Source organism: Hemiscyllium ocellatum, chromosome 11 (assembly GCF_020745735.1).
Source record: "Hemiscyllium ocellatum isolate sHemOce1 chromosome 11, sHemOce1.pat.X.cur, whole genome shotgun sequence".
NCBI lineage: Eukaryota > Metazoa > Chordata > Chondrichthyes > Orectolobiformes > Hemiscylliidae > Hemiscyllium > Hemiscyllium ocellatum.
The window spans coordinates 60,492,049-60,509,312 of NC_083411.1; the positions used below are offsets into that span (position 1 = coordinate 60,492,049).

Below are 17,264 nucleotides of genomic sequence, written 5' to 3' on the forward strand. Positions count from 1 at the left end.
AATCTTCTGATCCTTTGACATTCTCAAAACAGCTTGCTGGAATTTTTCACCCTGGTTTTGGCAGGTTCCTAGAGAATGAGTGTGTCAGTTTTGAGGTGGATACAGAGAAGCAGAGGAAATCCCTTTTACAATGACCTCTCTCTCAGAAAGCCAATGCGATGGGGAGAGACTACGAGTGAGAATTTTGCAGGAACCTGACCGAGTCCAGGCTGGGGGTGGGGGATGGGGGATTGAAGGGGTGTGGTGAGGATGGGTGAGAGGTGGATTAAATAATATGGAAAATAATAAGATTCTGACAATGATTGACAAATGTGACCCTTGCTTTGTTTGTGATTGTAGTAATCAAGGTCCAGCCAATGGAACAGCTGCTAACACAAACCAGCCGAGCAGCCCTTTGAAGGTCACAGTGAAGATTATCAAAGATCCACTCCTGGACTACGGTTTTATGGTCTCAGAAGATTCACCAGTATGTGTGAAGTCTGTCACTGCAGGTAAATACCTGGGAATGGGAGGTTCCAATGTGGGCAGCACGGCAGCACAGCAGTTAGCACTGCTGCCTCACAGCGCCTGAGACACAGGTTCAATTCCCGCGTCAGGCGACTGTCTGTGTGGAGTTTGTACATTCTCCCCGTGTCTGCGTGGGTTTCCTCCGGGTGCTCCGGTTTCCTCCCACAGTCCATAAATGTGCAGGTTAAGTAAATTGGCCATGCTAAACTGCCCGTAGTGTTAGGTGAAGGGGTAAATGTAGGGGAATGGGTCTGGGTGGGTTGCGCTTCGGCAGGTCGGTGTGGACTTGTTGGGCCGGAGGGCCTGTTTCCACACTGTAAGTAATCTAATCGAACTGAGGGAAGGCCTGAAGTGTTTTCAAGAGGGGTTGAGGGTCTGATAGGGCCAGGGCTTTTAACTGATACAGTCCTTCTCAACACCTCAAGCATTAACTCTGAACTCTTCTCAATCTTTGTCAGTTTTGATATGGTGACAATACTTCAAGTGGAATTTTCTCTTCCCTGAAGATGGTCAGAAGGTGATATAATGGGCTTGGCCCCTCACCCTCTTCCTGCCACCTCGGTAATTAATTAAAATGATCCATAGACGGCCTTCTTGACTTCCACCAAAATGGTCAATTAAGGGCAATCTCTCAAGGCTTAACATTCTTGCTGAAATGCAAGGCTCAAAATTGAATAGAACATTCCATGGATAATCGAAAGAATAATTTATATATTTACGATTTTTGAGAAGATTTGTAGCTCAGCTTGTGGTTCACGTTGTAAGTTTGCTCGCTGAGCTGGTAGGTTTGTTTTCAGACGTTTTGTCACCATGCTGGGTAACATCATCAGTGAGCCTCCGGTGAAGCTGGTGTTCTGTCCCACTTTCTATTTGTGTCTCTTGGTCTGTTGTGGTGGGTGATATTACTTCTGGCTCTTTTTCTAGGAGGTTGGTACATAGGGTCCCAATTGATTTGTTTATTGATGGAGTTCTGGTTTGAATACCAGGCCTCGAGGAATTCCTATGCCTGCCTCTGCTTAGCTTGTCCTAAGATGGATGTGTTATCTCAGTCAAAGTGGTGTCCTTCTTCGTCTGTGTGTAAGGATACTAGTGATAACTGATCATGTATTTTGGTGGCTAGTTGCTGCTCATGTATCCTAGTGGCTAGTTTCCTGCCTATCTGATGGAGTGTTTGCTACAATCCTTGCAGGGTATTTTGTTGGTAGTTGGTACAAGTCCTTTAGATTCATCAGCAGTTGTTTCAGTGTGTTGGTAAGTTTATGGGCTATCATGATGCCAAGGGTCGAAGTAGTCTGGTTGTCATCTCCGAGATGTCTTTGATGTATGGTCGTGTGGCTAGAGTCTCTGCGCAAATTGTGTCTTCGTGTTTGGGCTTGTTTGAGAATCAATAGACTGTGCTTATTGGGGAAGCATTGTTCTTGAATAGGTTAAATGGGTGTTTTTCTTCTGCTGCTTGTAGTTCCAGGGTGCTGCAGTGCATTGTAGCTCATTTACATATTGTCCTGATGCAGCTCTCTTTGTAGGTGTTGGGATGATTGCTCCTGTCATTGAGTACAGCAGAAGAGAAGAGAAAGAAAAAGAGAACAACAACAGACTCCCCTTGCTCGATGTCAAAGTGGAATGAACAGTCAATGGAGAACTGCAGACCAGCATCTACAGGAAATCAACACACACAGACCAGATACTCAACCAAAGGAGCAATCATCCCAACATCCACAAAGGGAGCTGCATCAGGACATTATTTAAATGAGCCACAACACCCTGCAGTACCCCAGAACTACAGGCAGCAGAAGAAAAAACATCCAAACAACCTATTCAAGAACGATGGGTACACGATAAGCACAGTCTGCTAGTTCTCAAACAACAAACCCAAACAAGAAGACACGACACAATCAAAGACTCTAGCCACACGACCATATATCAAAGACATCTCGGAGATGACAGCCAGATCCCTTGGCATCATGATGGCCCACAAAACTACCAAAACACTGAAACAGCTATTGATGAACCTAAAGGACATGTACCAACAGCCAGAAAAATGAATGTCATATACAAAATACCCTGCAAGGACTGTAACAAACACGACATCGGATAGACAGGCAGGAAATTAGCCACCAGGATACATAAGCAGCAGCTGGCCTTACACACAGATGATGAAGGACACCACTTTGACTGCCACAACATATCCATTCTAGGACAGGTTAAACAAAGACATACATGGGAATTCCTTGAGGCCTGGCATTCAAACCAGAACTCCATCAATAAACACAATGGTTTGGACCCCATTTACTAACTTCTCAGTAAAAGAACCAGAAATGATATCACCCACCACAACAGACCAAGACACACAAACAGAAAGCGGGACAGAACACCAGCGCTTCACCATGCTCGGTAACATCATCATATGTTACCTCGCATGGTGACAAAACGTCTGAAAACAAACCTTCTAGCTCAGCGAGCAAACTTACAATCTGAAAATTTAATATGTTCAACATCATGTTTATAAATTCATGCAGGGCATGGATAGAATAAATAGACAAGGTCTTTTCCCTGGGGTGGGGAAGTCCAGAACTAGAGGTTTAAGATGAGAGGGGAAAGATATAAAAGGGACCAACCGGCAATCTTTTCACGCAGAGGGTGGTACGTGTGTGGAATGAGCTGCCAGAGGAAGTCACGGAGGTTAGATTAGATTAGATTACTTACAGTGTGGAAACAGGCCCTTCGGCCCAACAAGTTCACACCGACCCGCCGAAGCGCAACCCACCCATATCCCTACATTTACCCCTTACCTAACACTACGGGCAACTTAGCATGGCCAATTCACCTGACCCGCACATCTTTGGACTGTGGGAGGAAACCGGAGCACCCGGAGGAAACCCATGCAGACACGGGGAGTCAGTCGCCTGAGTCGGGAATTGAACCCGGGTCTCAGGCGCTGTGAGGCAGCAGTGATAACCACTGTGCCACCGTGGTACAATTAGTACAATTGCAACATTTAAAAGACATCTGGGTGGGTATATGAATAAGAAGGGTTTGGAAGGATATGGGCCAGGTGCTAGCAGGTGGGACTAGATTGGGTTGGGATATCTGTTTGGCATGGACAGGTTGGACTGAAGAGTCTGTTTCCATGCTGTACATCTCTGTGACTTTATGACTGTATCATCTTGTTACTTTTTAAATTTATACTTCAATCCAGTGTGGTTTATTAAACAAAGACAACTGCAAATGTGTTGCTGGTCAAAGCACAGCAGGCCAGGCAGCATCTCAGGAATAGAGAATTCGACGTTTCGAGCATAAGCCCTTCATCAGGAATAAGAGAGAGAGAGCCAAGCAGGCTAAGATAAAAGGTAGGGAGGAGGGACTAGGGGGAGGGGCGATGGAGGTGGGATAGGTGGAAGGAGGTCAAGGTGAGGGTGATAGGCCGGAGTGGGGTGGGGGCGGAGAGGTCAGGAAGAGGATTGCAGGTTAGGAGGGCGGTGCTGAGTTGAGGGAACCGACTGAGACAAGGTGGGGGGAGGGGAAATGAGGAAGCTGGAGAAATCTGAATTCATACCTTGTGGTTGGAGGGTTCCCAGGCGGAAGATGAGGCGCTCCTCCTCCAGCCGTCGTGTAGTTGTGTTCTGCCGGTGGAGGAGTCCAAGGACCTGCATGTCCTCGGTGGAGTGGGAGGGGGAGTTAAAGTGTTGAGCCACGGGGTGATTGGGTTGGTTGGTTCGGGCGGCCCAGAGGTGTTCTCTGAAGCGTTCCGCAAGTAAGCGGCCTGTCTCACCAATATAGAGGAGGCCACATCGGGTGCAGCGGATGCAATAGATGATGTGTGTGGAGGTACAGGTGAACTTGTGGCGGATATGGAAGGATCCCTTGGGGCCTTGGAGGGAAGTGAGTGTGGAGGTGTGGGCGCAAGTTTTACATTTCCTGCGGTTGCAGGGGAAGGTGCCAGGGGTGGAGGTTGGGTTGGTGGGGGGTGTGGATCTGACAAGGGAGTCACGAAGGGAGTGGTCCTTGCGGAACGCTGATAGGGGAGGGGAGGGAAATATATCCTTGGTGGTGGGGTCCGTTTGGAGGTGGCGGAAATGGCGGCGGATGATACGTTGTATGCGCAGGTTGGTTGGGTGGTAGGTGAGAACCAGTGGGGTTCTGTCTTGGTGGCGGTTGGAGGAGCGGGGCTCAAGGGCGGAGGAGCGGGAAGTGGAGGAGATGCGGTGGAGGGCATCGTCGATCACGTCTGGGGGGAATCTGCGGTCCTTGAAGAAGGAGGCCATCTGGGCTGTGCGGTGTTGGAATTGGTCCTCCTGGGAGCAGATGCGGCGGAGACGAAGGAATTGGGAATATGGGATGGCGTTTTTACAGGGGGCAGGGTGGGAGGAGGTGTAGTCCAGGTAGCTGTGGGAGTCAGTCGGTTTATAATAGATGTCTGTGTTGAGTCGGTCGCCCGAGATAGAAATGGAAAGGTCTAGGAAGGGGAGGGAGGAGTCTGAGACAGTCCAGGTGAATTTCAGGTCGGGATGGAAGGTGTTAGTAAAGTTGATGAACTGTTCAACCTCCTCGTGGGAGCACGAGGCAGCGCCGATACAGTCATCAATGTAGCGGAGGAAAAGGTGGGGGGTGGTGCCAGTGTAGTTGCGGAAGATGGACTGTTCCACATATCCTACGAAGAGGCAGGCATAGCTGGGGCCCATGCGGGTGCCCATGGCAACTCCTTTAGTTTGGAGGAAGTGGGAGGATTGAAAAGAGAAGTTATTCAGGGTGAGGACCAGTTCAGTCAGTTGAAGGAGGGTGTCAGTGGAAGGGTACTGGTTGGTGCGGCGGGAAAGGAAGAAGCGGAGGGCTTTGAGTCCTTCGTGATGGGGGATGGAGGTGTACAGGGACTGGATGTCCATAGTGAAAATAAGGCGTTGGGGACCGGGGAAGCGAAAATCCTGGAGGAGGTGGAGGGCGTGGGTGGTGTCCCGAACGTAGGTGGGGAGTTCTTGGACTAAAGGGGACAGGACCGTGTCGAGGTATTGGGAGATGAGTTCGGTGGGGCAGGAGCAGGCTGAGACAATGGGTCGGCCGGGGCAGGCAGGTTTGTGGATTTTGGGCAGGAGGTAGAAACGGGCGGTGCGGGGTTGTGGGACTATGAGGTTGGAGGCGGTGGATGGGAGATCCCCTGAGGTGATGAGGTCCTGGATGGTCTGGGAGATGATGGTTTGGTGGTGGGAGGTGGGGTCGTGGTCAAGGGGGCGATAAGAGGAGGCGTCCGCGAGCTGGCGTTTGGCTTCAGCGGTGTACAGGTCAGTGCGCCAAACTACCACCGCGCCTCCCTTGTCTGCGGGTTTGATGGTGAGGTTGGGATTGGAGCGGAGGGAGTGGAGCGCTGCACGTTCTGAGGGTGAGAGGTTGGAGTGGGTGAGAGGGGTGGACAGGTTGAGTCGGTTGATGTCACGGCGGCAGTTGGCTATAAAGAGGTCGAGGGCGGGTAGGAGGCCAGCACGGGGTGTCCAGGTGGATGGGGTGTGTTGGAGGCGGGAGAAGGGGTCGTCAGAGGGTGGACGGGAGTCTTGGTTGTGAAAGTAGGCACGGAGGCGAAGGCGGCGGAAGAATTGTTCAATATCTCGCCGCGTGTTGAACTCATTAATCCGAGGGCGTAGGGGAATGAAGGTGAGGCCCCTGCTGAGGACTGATCTTTCATCCTCAGAGAGGGGGAGATCTGGAGGGATGGTGAAAATCCGGCAAGGCTGGGAGCTAGGACCTGGTGTGGGACTGGAGCTGGAGCTGGAGCTGGAGCTGGGGGCGGGGTTAGGGGCGGGGACAGAGATCGAAGTAGGGGCGGAGTTAGACGTGGTGACGTTGCTCGATGTGGGGGCGGGGTCATGCGTCGTGACGGAAATAAGCGTGGGGGCGGGGTAACGTGAAGCGACGGGAGACGGCGTGGGGGCGGGGTTATGCGTAGTGACGAAAGACGGCGTGGGGGCGGGGAAACCTGAGGATTTGTGCTCCTGCAGGTTAGTGATGTCAGTGGGGGCGGAAGTGGCTGCGCCGACGGCAACCGGAGGGGCGGAAATGGTTGCGGCGACGGAGGAGTGGTGGTCATTCCCGGTGGCCGCGTGGGTCGCGGGTCCGTCGGCGATCGTGGAAGCGGTTGTGTGTGTGGTGGTCACCGGGGCAGTTGTTGGGGCGGCGATCGCGGGGGCTCCGAGGTCGGTGGGGGCGGAAGTGACGTCATGGTCGGCGGCGGCCTTTGGTGCCGCGGGCGCTGTGGAGGCCACATGTGTAATGGCGTCCGACAGGCCCTGTACCTCCACACACATCATCTATTGCATCCGCTGCACCCGATGTGGCCTCCTCTATATTGGTGAGACAGGCCGCTTACTTGCGGAACGCTTCAGAGAACACCTCTGGGCCGCCCGAACCAACCAACCCAATCACCCCGTGGCTCAACACTTTAACTCCCCCTCCCACTCCACCGAGGACATGCAGGTCCTTGGACTCCTCCACCGGCAGAACACAACTACACGACGGCTGGAGGAGGAGCGCCTCATCTTCCGCCTGGGAACCCTCCAACCACAAGGTATGAATTCAGATTTCTCCAGTTTCCTCATTTCCCCTCCCCCCACCTTGTCTCAGTCGGCTCCCTCAACTCAGCACCGCCCTCCTAACCTGCAATCCTCTTCCTGACCTCTCCGCCCCCACCCCACTCCGGCCTATCACCCTCACCTTGACCTCCTTCCACCTATCCCACCTCCATCGCCCCTCCCCCTAGTCCCTCCTCCCTACCTTTTATCTTAGCCTGCTTGGCTCTCTCTCTCTTATTCCTGATGAAGGGCTTATGCTCGAAACGTCGAATTCTCTATTCCTGAGATGCTGCCTGGCCTGCTGTGCTTTGACCAGCAACACATTTGCAGCTGTGATCTCCAGCATCTGCAGACCTCATTTTTTACTATTAAACAAAGACAGCCTTGCAAAGAGTTGTCATGCTATTCCAATTAATTTAAATAAATTCCCACGTCTACAAGGTTTCCGCCAAGAATTTAGTTAAAGCTGTGAAATAAACTCGAAAGCAATCGACCAATGCCAACAAGAACTGAAAGGAGCACAGTAATTATGAAGACGACATTGGAACAAGTTAACAAGAGAATCCAAGCATAACCCTGAAGAAAAGAAGAATAGTTTAACAGCATCCAAGTGGTTTGAAAAGAAATTTAAATAAAACATATGGCAAAGAAATGCCAGGTTACAAGGAAGTAACTGACATACAGCATATCTGGATTATCACAGCTGACTTACTGGAACCACAATTATATTAGAAGTTGTCAGATCTCAGGAGTTGAAAATGTGTTGCTGGAAAAGTGCAGCATGTCAGGCAGCATCCAAAGAGCAGGAGAATCGACGTTTCGGGCATGAGCCCTTCTTCAGGAGTGCAGCATCTGCAGTCCTCACTTTCTCCTCGAAGATCTCAGGAGTTGCCTGACGTTGGAGACAATTTGGGGCTTCCGTAGAATCAAGCTTGCTTCTATGTTGTTCCCCACTGTGCTCTTCCAGGTACGGACCCCAATCAGGAGCTGATGTGCAAGCAGCAAAAATGGAAAGGTTTAATCATTTCTGCCTGATTTCTATCCATCATTGAACTTCCAACGACAGAAAATCCAGATCCAAATCTGGTCATCCTGCAGTTGGAACTGATATAAAAAAGATAAGTTGTGGAGGGAGGATTGGGCAGTCCCAAAATTTCATAAGAAGGAATGATCTCACTCAGGAAATTTCTGACTGTTAGTTTGATGAAAAATTGAGAGGAACATACTGGTAGCAATAAGAGGGATGAGAGCTTGAAACTAAATATAGAATCTGTAATTATTTTGTGAGAAAACTGATATAATTATTTTTGAAGAATGCCAGAGACATTCATAACAGGTCGTGTGGATAGAATCGATTTGAAGGACTGCTGAGAAATTTCCTGAAAAAAAAAGCTAATTCCAATTCAAGAGAGTAATTTTCATGTTGGTTGACAATCATATTATAATTGCAGGAATTACGTATATATGTCTCATTTACTACTGTAATTTTGTATATCTCAATGTACATGTACATTTGCATGTACATACATACATGTTAAATGCACATGTGTCTGTGTGTTGGCACGTGACATGTATGTGTGAGAGAGTAGGGGTGAAGTCTTTCCAAAAATGTACTTAATGCCACTGATGTTACTTCAACCTATCTCCATCCACACGATGCTATTTATGCCCAACTTCAGTGACTCATTTTCAGAACTGGACTTGAAATGGTAACTGCACTTTCTATCTACAAAAGCTGTCAGACCTGCTGAGTCTCTTCAGCCATTTCTGCTTTTGTTTCAAATTTCCAGTATCAGCAGTTTTTTTGTTTTACTTTTGGTATTTCCTTACCTGGCACAAGGTGGAGCCTTCAGCTTGCACAACTCTCACTACAGCCACATTGGGGACCCACATAATACAGTAGATGGTCATACACCAGCCCAGTGCTACTGTCCAGACAGGGTATTCAACAGGTCTATATGTTGGTGGGACAAATCATCTGTTTAAAATGAAGGTCTAAAATCATATCAAAAACAGAATGATTATCTGTACTTCATTTTCTGTTTAAAACACTAAAAGATGTAACATCTCCTTATTACAGCAAACTCGATGAGATAAGAAACCAGCATGCTCTCCACCACAGCCAGAAGAGCCAATTCTTTTCCCCAATCATCATCTCAATATCCTTGATGAATCTGTTCAGCCCTGTGAACAAGGAAGCAGAGAGACACCATCAGCCACTTTGTCCTGTCTTCAGGGCAGTTTGTTAATTGCCAAAGTCCATCTTGTACAGGGTGGCACTAATGAACAGGTTAAACCAGAGAAGGGATCACTCTGGATTTCAAATAAGATGAGCAGAGATTTCCCTGTCACCAATTTGGAGAAAGTGAGGACTGCAGATCAGAGTCGAGATTGTGGTTTTGGAAATGCACAGCAGATCAGGCAGCATCCATGAAGGGCTTCCTGATGAAGGGCTTCTGCCTGAAATGTCGATTCTCCTGCTCCTTGGATGCTGCCTCACCTGCTGTGCTTTTCTATCACCACACTCTCGACCCTGTCACCAATCTGATTACGTATAAAATTTGTCCACAAGTCCCACAAAATTGGTACTTACTCAAGGAGCGGCTCTGGTTTCTGATCTTAGTTGAGATGGACAGGCCTCTGTTATCAGAACGGGGCCATGATGGACGACAAACTGAGTCCACTGTCCTAATATGAAGAAAAGCAAATGGGCCCTCGACCATCTTAAGAAATCCTGCCCATCAAGTCTGCACCAACCCTCTGAAGAGCGATTCGCCCAGACCCACGCCCCCACCCTATGCCTGTAACCCTGCATTCTTCATGGCTAACCCACCTTGCCTGCACATCCCTGGATCCTATGTGTAATTTAGCATGGCCAAGCCACCTAACCTACACATCTTTGGACTGTGGGAGGAAACTGCAGCAACCAGAGGAATCCAGCGTAGACACAGGGAGAGAATGTGCAAACTCCACACAGTCACACCAGGCTGGAATCAAACCCAACTCCCTGGCACGGTGAGGCAGCAGTGCTAACCACTCAGCCACCTCCTTCCAAAGATTCACAAACCTGACTGCCCCTGTCGACCATTGTCTCAGCCTGCACCTGTCCCACTGAACTCATTTCTTCCTGCCTTGACACCGTCCTGACCCCTTAGTTCAGGAACTCACCACCTACATTCGTGACACACCTCCTTCAAGATTTTTGTTCCCCTGGCCCCCAACGCTTCATCTTCACCATAGACATCCAGTCCGTGTACACATCGATCCACCACGACAAAGGTCTCCAAGACCCCTGTTTCTTACTCTCATGCTGTCCCAACACGTACCCTTCCACTGACACCCTCATCTGCCTGGCTGAACTGGTCCTCACCCTCAACAATTTCTCCAAACCAAATGGGTATCCATGGGCATCCTCATGGGACCCAGCTATGCCTCCCTGTTTGTCAGATATGTAGAACAGTCCATTCTCCGCAGTTACACTGCATCAATCCCACCTGTTCCTCCGGTACATCAATGACTATCTGCACTGCCTCATACTCCCTTGAGGAGGTTGAACAGTTCATCAACTTTACCAACACCTTTCACCCGACCTAAAATTCACCTGGACCATCTTGGCAATCTCCCTCCCCTTCCTGGACTTCTCCATCACCGTTTCTGGCGACCAACTAACCACATATACTACAAGCCCACCGACTTACACAGCTACCTAAATTACACCTCCTTTCACCCTACCTCCTGTAAAAACATCATTCCTTATTCCCAATTCCTCCACCTCCGCTGCATCTGTTCCCAGGATGACTAATTCCACCTCAAATTCCCAGATAGCCTCCTTCTTCCACGATTGCAACTTCCCTTCCCACGTGGTTGATGATGCCCTCCAGCGCATCTCCTCCACTTCATGCACCACCACCCATGAACCCCACCCTTCACAACACAACAAGGACAGAACCCCCCGGTCCTCACCTACCTCCGCATACAATGCATCATCCTCCAACACATCCCCCACCTCCAAACGGACCCCATCAGAGATATATTTCCCTCCCCACCCCTATCAGCATTCTGAAAATATAATTCCCTCTGTGACTGCCTCTTCAGGTTCATATCCCCACCAGCTCACACTGCACTCCTGGCAACTTTCCATGCCACCGCAGGAAGTGCAAAACTTGCGTCCACACCACTCTCCTCACCTCCGAGGCCTCAAGGGATCCTTCCACATCCATCAGAAATTCACCTGTACCTCTCCCAATGTCATCTGTTGTACCTAATGTGGTCTAGTCTACATCAGGGAGACAGGATGCCTTCTTGCGGATTGTTTCAGAGAACATTTCTGGGATACCCACCAACCCCACTGCACTGTGGCTGAACACTTCAATTCCCCTTCCCACTCCGTCAAGGACATGCAGGCCCTGGGCCTCCTCCACCGCCAAATGCTTATCACTGACAACTGGAGGAGGAACATCTCATATTCTGCCTTGGGATCCTGTAACTACACGGAATAAATGTGGATTTCAACAGCTTCCTCAATTCCCCTCCCTCCACATTATCCCAGTCCCAAGCCAACCAACTCGGGCACCACCCTCTGGACCCATCCATCACTGCCCCCTCTGACCAATCACCTTCTCCCTCACCTTCATCCACCTAATCGCTCTCCCAGCTACCTCCCACTAACCCCACCACTCTCCCATTTTTCTCTCAGCCCCTACCCACAAGCCTCATTCCTGCTGAAGAGCTTATGCCTGAAACATCGATTATCTTGCTCTTCGGATGCTGCCTGACTGTCATGAAGTCTGTTGTTACACACAACCCATTGGTAGCCATTAACAGTTATTCTCCCTTCCAGCCAGATCATTATCCATTTCCTTGTCTGTTCAACTATTCTACTATCTTTAGGGTCTATCCCCAACTATCATTTTCTCCTTACTCGCTCCCTCCACCATACCTTCTGCAAATAAACTGACATTTTCTGAGCTACCATCAGTTCAGAGGAAGGGTCACTCGATCCAAAATGTTAGCGTGGATTTCTCTTCACATATGCTACCAGACTTGCTGAGCTTTTCCAGCACTTTCAATTTTTGTTTCTAATTTACATTATCTGCAGTTCTTTTGGCTTTTCTATGATTATTGATTCTGCACCTTCCAAGCTCATGCAGTATTATTTTGACATGCATTTTGATCTAATACACTCTTAACTGAAACACTTCTGCTCAGAAGGACCTTTGGTGAGAATGAGTCCCTTTGGTAATATAAACATTGGGGAGAAGGTGGCCTAGCTGTAGTAATGTCAGAGGGCTAGTCATTGAGACCTCCAAGGTGATATTTTGAGGGTGTGACATCAATTAAAATCTGGAATAAAACTCTAGCCTAACTGTAACTAACCATCATTGACTGTCATTTACAAAATAACCCTGGTTCACAAACACCCTTTAGGGATGGAAATCTGCCATCTTTACCTGGTGGCCTACCTGTAATTCCAGAACTACAGCAACGTGGTTGACTTTTAACAGGCCTTCCGGCAATTGGGGAATGGACAATAAACACTGGTTTAGCTGGCAATGTCCACATCCCATTGAAAAATATTTAAAAATCTATCTGATAAAATTCACTGAGGTTTTCTGTTTAACTCTGGAATCAATGTTGGTTGAATAATCTCTTTCGTGGGCCAGATTTTCAATTAGGTTCGGGAACCCAATACCTGGATAAATTCTGCTCCTCTCCCTCTGCTTGTGTTATGTCAACATTGCAATGTAAGTTTTAAAATTAAATGGTCTGATTAATCATAAGGTAGACTTGGCACCTATTTAGAGACAGTGAGTGCCCTGAGATGGTAGGAGCTGCCTGCCTGCCACCGGGGAAGATTACAGCCAGATTGGGGTTTATCGATGAGTAACTTTTGAAAACACAAAACTGTATTGGAAGCTTCAGAAGTTTCTCATGGAAAACCACAAGAAACCTGGTTGATTGATCTACTCGGTATTAAGAAGATATTTAATTGCCATCTTAGTTACTGAGTAAGTATTTTCATTTTGCATTATGACCCAAATAGTGGGGATCTATAGCAAAAGTTCACTCTTCCAGCCGCAGTCAGAACAGTGCATTAAAAGTGTAATTGCATCATATTAAACAATGGCTGACATTTAGCAAGCTACAATACAGTTTAGACCAAATATGTATACTTTTGACCTATATCCAGTAAGGAAAATGGTTAACCATGATTAATTAAATACAATTAAAGGAAGAACTCTATAAAGTATCCAAAAGAGTTGGAAGCCTAAGAATTGGAGACATTTTGGAATTCAGCAAATGATGAACGAGGAAAATATTAAGAATGGGAGAATAGAACATGACAGTGCATTAGTGAGATACATAAAGTTGGACTCTAAAGCTTCTCTAGGTATGTAAATTTTTTTTAAAAGCAATATCAAAAGGGTGCCCATTACAAGAAAAGCCAGGAGAAATTTAAAAAGGGGGCAAGGATACAGCAGCAAAGCTAAACCAATACTTTCTATCTATCACCATAGAAGAAATTAAAAATATCCCAGAAAAAGTTAAGAATCTATGGACTAATACAAATTAGAAACTCTGTTTCAAAAATGTCAATACTGGCAAACATGTCAATACTGGTCCACAGTTAATGCTTTTATTTGAATGTAAGTGTGAGTTATGAGGAAAGTGCAAAGATGCTTTTTGGTTTTGGAGAGGCTTTTTGAGTGGGCAAAGAATTGTCAGATAGAATAAGGTGTGGAGAAGTGTGATGTTATGTACTTTCATTGGAAAAATAGAAATAGAGTATTCCTTTAATGGTAAAAAAATGGGAAGTGTTGAACTTCAAAGAATTGATTTCCTTTGTTCATCAGACACTGAAATGTAACATGTAGAGACTGCAAGCAATTAAGAGACTTTTATTACAAGAGGATTTTAGTAAAGGAGGAAAGGGGTCTTACTGTAATGGTATAGAATCTTGGTGAAACTATACCTTGAGGATTACGCATGGTTTTCACCTCCTTACCTACCTAAAGATATACTTGCTGTAGAGGGAGTGCAAAACAGGTTCACCAAACTAATTTCCATGAGTATCCTACAATCAAAGATTAAAGGGTCTTTATTCCATGGAATTCCTCTCTGTTTTTCTTCTTTGAGGAGAATGAGTAGTGACCTCAATCAAACACAGACCTTTTAAGAATCCGATTCATTAAATGTAGGAAGGATGTTTCCCATGTGGATAGAGGAGTCTCAAACCAAGGGATACAGTTTCAGAAAAATTGGCAAACCAGCTATGTCAAAATGAGAAAGAATCCCAAACATACCTTCCAGGTAAAACAGCACTTGCACATCTCACAATCTAGGCTATTGCATTCGCTGCTCACAAAACTGTTCTCTCAATATGGAGGAGACCAAGTGGAGACTGGGCGAAAGCTTTGCAGAACATCTACATTCTCCCTGCAAAAGTGACCTTGAGCTTCCAGTTACATGCCACTTTAACCCACCACCTTATTCCCTGGCCAACTCCGATTTCTCTTCAGAGACCCACTGAGCTTTTCCAGCAATTTCTGTATTTGTACCCTCAGTTATCTATTGTCTAAGATGTTCCATGCAGATTAACTCTCCACCCATCAGTAAGGCCTGAGACATCATGTCTATTATTTCAAGGATGAACTTTTTCATTCTCTCTCTCTGGTGGTGTACAGTGCAGCCAGAAAAGTTGTCAGAACTTGAAATGAGTCTCTGCATCTACACTGACTGAGCAGAGCCTGGAAAGGCCTGGACCCTCTCATGGGGCCCTTTCACTACTGTCCCTCTGACCAATAATCCCCCATTTCATTTGTGATGTGTGATTCATTAGGCCATAAGCTAACACCTTCCCTTATTGGTCTCACTGAGCTGTGTGTATCTGAGGTGGTGGATGGTGTGTATGAGCCCTGTGCTGGTTGATGGAGCCCAATGTTCGCCAGCTTTGGTTATTGGCTTGTACAGAGAGGACAAGAATCAATTCTCTCATAACTCACAAGTCACTTTATTAATGTTGTTCGTCAATACATGTGTGTAGCTAAAACATTTGTTGGCATAGAACATACTTGTACACTCACTAGAGTCTTCTGACACTCTCTGAGTAGTCACAAAATATAAAAGCTAATACCCAAGCAGTATAGCTCCTGATGACGACAAGGTCTGACGCCTCACACTCTCAATGTTGGCACCGGTGGTCTTGACGTAGGGTTTACTTCTGTGATGGTCAGTCTCTGGAGTTTTGACTGGCTCCATATCCAACAGTCATCTTCTTATTCCTTTCCTTTCTAAATGTCTGTCTGTGCACCATTGGCTCAGGCTCATTTGCTTATCATATGCCTTTACCTTATTGGCTCTGACCCACCGACTTGGGCAGCTTGTCCAAATAAGGGTTTTGCATTACCTCATCTTCCTTTGGCATTACTTCATCTTTCCAGAGAACTTAGCATAAACCAGTTTCAACTTCACACCAGTACCTGGACTCAGGCCATTTTAGTTCACAAACCGCTTCTTCCTGCATGCCAATAATTTTGCATTCAGTATTTTTCTGCAATGTGTCGGCAGCTTGTATCCCTCTCTCTCTTTTCCTGCAGCCACTGGCTAACATCTCTCCCCTTTTTATCCAAAGATACTTATTTTAGGATCATTGTCTGTCTCTTTCTGCGAACCTCTCCTGGGATGGTCAGTATCCTCCCATTGAATAAGTTGCATGTTATATCGTTATAGTAAAATAGAGAAAAGAACATGTAAAGAAAACTAAAGAAAAGTATAATAATATAAAGCAAACATGCAATAACGAATATGAAGAAATAATGCATATATGACTTAACTCAGTGTTTTCATAATATTCCTTCTGTTTCATGACAGGCTCACCCTCAAATCTCTGCACAATTTCATTTGTCTACCTTCTAAGCTGACATACATTGGGTATGATAATTAGTAATGCACATAGAATCACAACTACAGCAACATGTGACAGAATTCTGATCCACAGATGTATTTGAACATGAGATTTCCTGTTCCAGAACCCGTCTTATAATCTGGGTTCCCGCAACAACTCCTTTGCTGTATCAGGAAGAGTTCTAATTATTTTAGTGTGTGGGGTCCAGTGATGGATTATCTCTTATGCATGTCTGCTTTCAGGCCCCGTCTTACCCCCTCCAATTGTTTTGATACAAATGGGCCCTTGGGATCATTTACTGCTGTCAATTGACACTTGTGTTTTCCTCCCTGCTATATGAAGTTGTCTCCTAACATGGTGATAGTTTTTACCCCTTTCACAGGCAATATTTCTTCCCTGTAGCAAAAGTGTCAATCTGGCGATTCAGTTTCAGCTAACCGAACCATCTTTAATCCTTCTGTCTAATTGTAGCTGTACCGAGGTATGCTCCATCAATAATTGTAAGTGGGTTCAGCTGTACTATGCAGGTAAAATGTTGCACTGCCCAGAAACAGCTAATTCGTGTTTTTTACATGCTGTGTACCCTGCTCTACTGGTGACACCGTGTGTGCTGTGTATGCTACTGATCATAGTTTCCTGTGCGTCTTCTGTAACAGAACTGTCACGAGGGTGGTGGCTGTGGTGGCTACTTTGGTTAAAACTCACAACACCAGGTTATAGTCCAATAGCTTTAATTGGAAGCGCTAGCTTTCGGAGCACTGCTCCTTCAGCAGCTGGTTATGGAGTATAAGATTGTAAGACACAGAATTTATAGCAAACGTTTACAGTGTGATGTAATTGAAGTTATATATTAAAAAAGACCTGCATGGTATATTAAGTCTCTTATCTGTGAGAATGACCACATTGGTTTCAGTTCTTTTATACGTAAATTGCAAAACATTTTTTAAAAATTTACATTCTCAAGTGAACTTCAACAATTGGTGCCTGTCAGCCCAGATAATATATTGAAGGTGCGTGTTCCCCTGTGTGATACTGTCAGTGCCACAATGTTTAGACTGATACTAATCTAAAAAATGAATTTATGGAATCAAGCAGTTTTTAAGTGAAGGAAAATGTATATCTGCAAGTACAAATTCACCCCACAAACTTATAGGTGTGTGTGTAGTGCAATGGGGTTACCTGCAGTGTGCCATGAACCCAAGGTCCCAGTTGTGGCCATCCCAGTGGGTACTGAACTTGAATATCAGCCTCATTGCACTTTCCACACACACACACACACACACACACACCCTTTCACA

The 17,264-nt window shown here is 46.5% G+C and overlaps 1 pseudogene; it reads right to left on the reverse strand.

Annotated features, from left to right (window-relative positions):
- Positions 1-7,922: 7,922 nt before the first annotated feature.
- The window catches only part of LOC132820027 (sodium- and chloride-dependent neutral and basic amino acid transporter B(0+)-like), a 640,602-nt pseudogene continuing 631,260 nt past the window's right edge, over positions 7,923-17,264 (reverse strand).